This window comes from Gossypium raimondii, chromosome 12, assembly GCF_025698545.1.
Source record: "Gossypium raimondii isolate GPD5lz chromosome 12, ASM2569854v1, whole genome shotgun sequence".
Classification (NCBI taxonomy): Eukaryota; Viridiplantae; Streptophyta; class Magnoliopsida; order Malvales; family Malvaceae; genus Gossypium; species Gossypium raimondii.
The window spans coordinates 21,667,878-21,675,240 of NC_068576.1; the positions used below are offsets into that span (position 1 = coordinate 21,667,878).

The 7,363-nt window shown below is 34.2% G+C and overlaps 1 non-coding gene across 1 annotated transcript; it reads right to left on the bottom strand.

The window, feature by feature from the left end:
* Positions 1 to 2,677: 2,677 nt before the first annotated feature.
* LOC128035821 (small nucleolar RNA R71) lies at positions 2,678 to 2,784 on the bottom strand. The gene has a single exon (XR_008192368.1). It is a non-coding gene; the product is annotated as a small nucleolar RNA R71 (small nucleolar RNA).
* Positions 2,785 to 7,363: the final 4,579 nt, after the last annotated feature.

Consider the following 7,363-nt stretch of genomic DNA (forward strand, 5'->3'; position numbering starts at 1 on the left):
ATTTTATTAGTATTTTTATCAATTGCATTAGGAGCTTGGAACATGTTTACATGTTAGATACTTTTAATTGCATGTGGAAGGGTTGTGTTTGGTGGTTTGGCAGGTGCAGGATGTGGAGAAAGAAATAAAAGAGTGAAGGTTTGTTGGGGCAAAACGTTGGACAGTTTGCCACCTTATATGCCGTGGCAATTTTAGGAAGACCGAGTCAACACTCGATGCATACTAGTCTCATCCCAACTCTACTTGTACCAGAAAAATCTACTTAAAAAAAAGAGAGGATATCGTTGGCTTTTGGAGCTATCCTAGGAAGAAAAGCTTATAAAAAGCCAAAGGTGGAAACCCTAAAGGTATGAAGATCTGAAGGCAACAATAGAGGGTAGCGGCTGAATAGAACGGAAAGAGGAACTTGAAGGCAGTCCCTCTAAGCCACCACAGGACACTATGTTGCTGGATGGTGGATTGTTTGCTGACAACCATCTTCCTAAGTTGTTTCATTATTTCTTAATATGTTCTCCCGTGAATTGAATTGATCAAAACAATTTTGGGTGTTATTTTGAACTTGAATTTTAATTTCCAACCCATTAGCTAAATTTCAAGGGTTGGGATTACATGATGAAAACTTTTATTTTTTAATGGTTGAAGCGTATATTTGATTTAATATACTATTTCATTCAATTTTTTTATTTCTCAATTGTATGGGTACATTTGGAAACACGAAAATATACACAGTTTTTCATGCATTTTTTAACTTAAATTCATGTAGTTTCGGTAAAATTCTTGTCCAAAAATATATAATAATTATCAAATAATTAAATTGCGCTCAAATTATGAACATGTTTAATTTTGATTAATTTTATATCAAATTTTGATTAATTTTGATTATTTTCCACATATTTGCACAAAGGGCGAAAAACGACTCGGCGGACACTGCTAGAAGCGCAAAACCGAGAAGCAATTTTGAAGCATCAAGGAAAATTAATTTTTCAGCCTAAGACGGTCCAAATTATGTGTATTAATTCATAATATAATTAATTTAATTTTAATCCAATTTAATTTGGGTTAAATAAATTATTATTAATTAATTATGAAAAGGGGCCAAGTTGAGTTGAACCGAGAAAATCGATCTAACCGAGCACTGGCAGCCCAAAACCGTCCCACATGCTGACCCAATCAGCTTGTTTGGCTGATTATTTCGCTTGAAAAATGGCCCTTGAAGACTCTTTCAATTTGCATTCAAACCCTTCCACTATTCATGCCTTTCAAGATTTGCCCCTAATTAAAAATAACATTTTTGAAATCTTCAAACATGCCACATGTGTGGCCAGCCATGGGGGAGTCTTTGGCTGCTGATTTTGGCTATTTTTAGCAGCCTTCTCAACCTATAAATACCCCCTTGGCTGCTCACTTCAAACACATCTCAAAACCATTCATTCTTCACTTCTCTCTCACTTTTCTCTCTTCATTGTTCTTCATTTTCTTCCCCATTCCCTTGCCGATCTCACCTCTTGAAAAAGAGTCATTCAACCACCATTTGGAGAAGCATTCAAGTGTTCGTGGAAGCCTCGGTTCAACAAGAACAAGCGGAGAAGGAGGAGCAGAGCAAACTAGTCAAGCCTCGGAGAAACACTGGATTTGATTCTTGTAACTTATCCTTTTAATTTCATTATTGTTGTTATGAAAATGTCTATGAATATTTGTGTGTTGATATATTTAATTTAATTAATCTAGCACAATTATGTTATCTTCATTAAAATCATCTTTTGAAATCGTGCATTGGAACTTTTATTTTATTTTTATTTTTTTACTTAGTTAAAATCCTAGTTTTTAATCATCTTTTCAAATCAAAATATTTTTCTTCACCAAAGTGTTTTTAAAATTGCATTCATAAATAATTCTTTTCACAGTCCCTGTGGGTACGGAGTAACTCGACATTTACTTATCACTTTATTACTTATTACGATTGTGTACACTTGCACATTTTTGTCGTTTCAAGTTTTTGACACCGTTGCCGGGGACTGTTTTAAAAGACATTATTTATGAAATTGTTAATTTTTGCATTTTGGTCTACTTTTTTTGTTAAATTTTAGTTTCATTTTTTTTCTTGTGTTTTTTTCAGGTGTTTATGAGTATTGATCAAATTATTGACTTACTCCTCGTAGACCCTGAAATTGAAATGACTTTTTAACAAAGGAGAAGACAAGCGAACCAAACAAGGACCAAAGATATGAATTTCGAAAATCCAAACGAAAATCTAGGAGGAACATTCGCTTATAATACCCACAATCTGATCATTGTTGCTGATGACAAAAATTGTGCCATTCGACAATATGTCACTCCTCTATTCAACGAGCTCAATTCGAGTATTAGGAGACCCAAAATCGAGGCACAAAAATTTGAGCTAAAGCCAGTCATGTTCCAAATGTTTCAAAATATGGGTCAATTTAGTGGGATTCTTACTAAAGATCCACATCTTCATCTTCGACTATTCATGGAAGTGAGTGACTCTTTTAAACTAGTCAGGGTGACTGAGGATTCCTTGAGGCTGAGATTATTTCCATACCCCTTAAGAGATAGAGCATGAGCGTGGTTGAACTCCCTACCATCTGGTTCCATAACTACATGGCAAAAGTTGGTTGAATGTTTCTTAATGAAATATTTCCCTCCATCTTTAACTACGAAGATCCGAAATGAAATCACTTAATTTCAGCCACTTGATGAAGAATCTTTATATGAGGCATGGGAGCGGTTCAAGGAGTTATTACAAAAGTTCCTTCATTACGGTATTCCTTACTGCGTTCAAATGGAGACTTTCTATATTGGTTTCAATATTCATACTAGAATGATGGTGGATGCCTCGAAAAATAGAGCCCTTCTTTCTAAGTCTTCTAATCGATGGTTAACCAGTCGAGCAACCTCAGAAAGACGAGTAGTAGGAGTACATGAAGTGGACACACATGCTTCTTTGGCAACCCAAGTATCCTCTATGTCTTCTATGATTAAGAAGATAACTATTAATGGTTTCAATGGTATTCTGTTAGGCAAGTAGCTGAACCAGTTCAAGAATATTTCTTGTGAATACTGTGGAGATGGCCATTTCTTTGAAAATTGTCCACCGAATCAAGAGTGAAATTATTAATTGGGAAATCAGAATTGGAATGGTCCGCAATCAAATTTTTACAAATCTTCATGGTAGAATATCAAATTTCTCCATAGAGTAATCAATGGGCGGACCATAGCGACTCTGTTATGCCATTTCTACCAAATTATCCATCTGAATATTCTCAACAAGTGCAGCAACCCCCACCAACTGAATCTTCAAGTGATTTTAAAAATATGCTGAAGGCATACATAGTAAAGAATGATACCACTTTAAGAAATCTGGAGAATCAAATGGGTCAGCTAACCAATGAACTTCAAAATAAACCCCAAGGTATTTGGCCGAGCGACATAGAAAATCCAAGAATTTTGGGCAAATAACTTTGCAAAGTAGTCTCTTTGCCAAGTGGAAAGACATTGGAGCCCAGGATGGTTGAGGTTCAAGATGAACCTGTTGTAGCTTAAGACAAAGAGGAAATTCAACCAAGTGTTGAAACTCCTGTATCATAGAAGTCAGATTCAGTGATCCTTAATGAGATAAACTCTAAACCAGTTATGTAATGGCCCAAATTTAAGGTTATCGAAATAGTGGTGTTGTAACCACAAATCCAATTTAAAGAGAAAATTATTATTAATTATTATGATTTATCGAGTGATTAGATAAAAGTACTACAGTATTGATAAGAAATTTTATTGATTGCATGCCTAAATTGCCTATTAGGACTTAATTGCAAAAGTGGGTAAATATGAGTTTTAGATGATAAAGGATTTATTTGAAGTGCGTAATCAAAGAATAGGTCCTTAAATAGTAATTAGACTATAAAATTTCAATGGACAAAAGTAGCAATGTATAGATAAAAATAACTAAAGTTTTAATGAAGGGTATTTTAGTCATTGAATAATAAAAAGAATAAAAAGGGAAAAAGATGGCAAAAATATCATCTTCTCCAAAAAGCTTGCTGCCAAAATTTGAAGGACACCATAGCTAGGGTTTTCACACTTTCTCAAGCTCATAGTAAGTGATTCCAAGCCCCGTTTTTAATGTTCTTTACGTTTTTGAGATCCCGGTAGCTTAATTTAGCTTATTCTAGCAATAATTTAACCTAGGGTTTATATTTGGAAAAATACCCATAGGTGAAAAGTGTTTATTTTGATGTTTTAAGGTATAATATGAAGCTATAAATTATATTAAACAACTTTTGCTAGTCGATTTTAAGCGAAAACGAGTAAAACTCCATAATCAGTAAAATACCTAATGTTTATAAGTAGATGTTAGAGTGAGAATTTGATATTGTCATAGAAGAGAAAAATGTTCAGCATGTTGTGAAACATAAGAATAAGAGATGAAGTTTAATTTCCGAGCTTTGGGGCAAAAATGTAATTATGTAAAAGTTTAGGGGCAAAATTATAATTTTGCCAAAGAGTCGAGGGCTGTTTTAATGAATGTGAGTGTTAAATAAGTTAAATTTGCTATTATAGATCAAGAAGAATGGAATTCGAGGTTAGATCGAGGAAAGAATAAGATTGAAGACTAAGTGGTAGATTTGGCTATATTTGGTACCGAGGTAAGTTTATGGTAAATAAATGCAATATTTTAATAATTGTTATTAATGCTGCTATTTTCCAGCAATAATGTATTTATTTTATGAATTTATTTGATGTTGAGTCAAGTATGAGACGATAGATAATTGATATAAAAAAGTCCCGTTGAAACATAAGGAAGGTATTGGATACAAATGTCATGACATTTGGGTAAAGAGAACCCAAGTAAGACCATGTCTGGGACATGGCATTGGCACCCTTGAGATCATGAGAGGTCCCATGTAAGACCATGTCTGGGACATGGTGTTGGCACCGAGACGAGAGGTCCAATGTAAGACCATGTCTGGGACATGGCGCTGGCACCGAGATGAGAGGTCCCACGTAAGACCATGTCTGGGACATGGCATGGGCACCGATATGAGAACTCCCATGTAAGACCATATCTGGGATATGGCATTGGCAGCACATGAAACATCCCATGTAAGACCATGTCTGGGACATGGCTTTGGCATGTTATTATAAAAAAGAGACCCAAGTATCCTTATTGTTCCAATGTGGCTCAACGGGCTAGTAAATAACTTATATTCATGAAAGTTCAGTTAAAAGCATAAATGGCAAGTTCAAGTGAGTTATAAGAGTTAAGAGTATATTATGTTACCATTGAAAATCAACGTTTCAACAAGAGAAAAGTAAGTCATAATTATGATTTATCTAAGTAAACAAGCAAGAGAACGAGTAAGGAAGTAAGTAAAGAGGAAATTAAAGATTATGTCACTTGAGTATTATTAATTGTGTTAAATGTTGCTATTTATTTACTTGTAAACTTACTAAGCATTATGCTTACTTTGTTTATTTTCTTTTTTATAGCATTATTAATCAAAGTTAAGGATCCTAAAGACGTCGGAGATCGTCCACACTATCAACCACAACGACTCGGTATTTTATGATGAACTATGTTTGAACTATGGCATGTATAGGGACTTACTTAATTTGAATGTGGTATTATGATTTTGCTAAAGAATGATGTGTAAATATCTAAAGATGAATGGTTGTCAAAATGGTTAAGTATGAAGGTGTTTGTTGCTATACATGTCTATGTGATAAATTATGCATAGAAATCATGAAAGAGTAATAATTTGTAAGGAAACAGATTTCAAACAGCAGCAGTGACGTGATTTTGAAAAATCACTTAGGATAGTATAAAATGAATTAGAGGGTGTATGATATATATAATGAAATCTTGTTGAGTCTATTTTCATGGAAAAATAACGGTGGTAGTTGTCGGTACGACTACCGAATTAAATCCACTATTCAACCAACACTAACTGGTAATATAGGGTAAATAGGGAATCGTCCCATGAAGAAGCTTGTAATAAATCTATTTGAAGAGATTCGTAATTAAAATAATGTAAAATGCATGCGAGAAGGAAATAAATGGGGTTTATGCTTCTGCGTTTCCTAATTTTAAGTAATGAATAATTTTTTTTGCTAAAGTTGTGAAAGCTTGGAAAATTATCAAATTAAAGAGAGAAATTGCTTAGTTATCGACGCTTTAATCCACCTAGCACAAGTCTTTTGCGACCTTAAATTATTCTAACAAACTAAATCAGCAGCAAGGTTGAAAAATCACTTACGAAGCGACTTCCTATCCCTAATAAATTATTCAATTAGAGAACATTCGTAATTGAAAACCTACCTTTAATTATCTCTGTGTCGACTTATTAAAGGTACCTTTAGTATTTTGGAGACTTCGCCTGACATTAACCATAGAAAATCCACCAGCGGCTTCTAAAATTAAATCCGAAGTTGTCTTAATTAGCTGCGGGCGGGCCAATTAATTATCACTAATTCTAAGCTTAATTAAGAAATTCGATTTCTCAGTTAGTGCATAGATGATTATAGGAAAAATTCCCAAATTAAAAAGGTGATCAATCCAATTGACTTAGAAAAATTCCTTGGGCGATAAAAACAACCAATTCAAGAATGCCGAACTCGAATTTAGAACAAAATAAATCCTCAAATCACTTGTGCTCGGTTTCATAAGTGTCTAACTAAGCGTAAGAAATTTAGCCACTCATAGCAAGTAAAACAAAACCAAAATCAATTGAAACAACTTGAATTACAGATTTAATCTTTGACAGAAAAAAATTCCTCGAGTCGTCGAGCTTCCCTTCTCTCAATCAGCTAAAATTTTGGGCTGCTACTTCAACTGCTTGGTCGACTTTTGCTGTTCAATTTTACAAATTTTGCTTGCTTCGAGTTCACGCCTTTCTGCTCTGTTCTTCTCTGCTTTTCTTTCGACCCCTTTTTTCAGCTGCTAGTCACCTCTATTTAAGGAATAAATAATAACCTCCAGCAATTCAAAACAAAATTTGATCTTATCCCCCTTTTCCTAGTTGAACCCGTCGCATAAAAACAGCTTCAGCTTAGTAGAGTTTAACTTTAATTTAAACTCTTCAAGGTTGATTTGACTTCCTTGATTCAATTAGAGTTGGCCACCGCTATCAAGAAGGAAATTGAGAGAATTAATAATAATTCCCTTGCTGATTTTGTCGCATGTTCGGCCCGCTGTACATCCAATTGGACCTAATTTTCCTCTTTGTCCCAATGACTTTTGTGGTAAATTTGGTCACTTCAATTTTATATTTTGATCATGTCAATTTAATTCTTCAAAACCAGCATGTTAGCAACCTTCATCCAGCAGTTTTATTCATGAAAATTAATT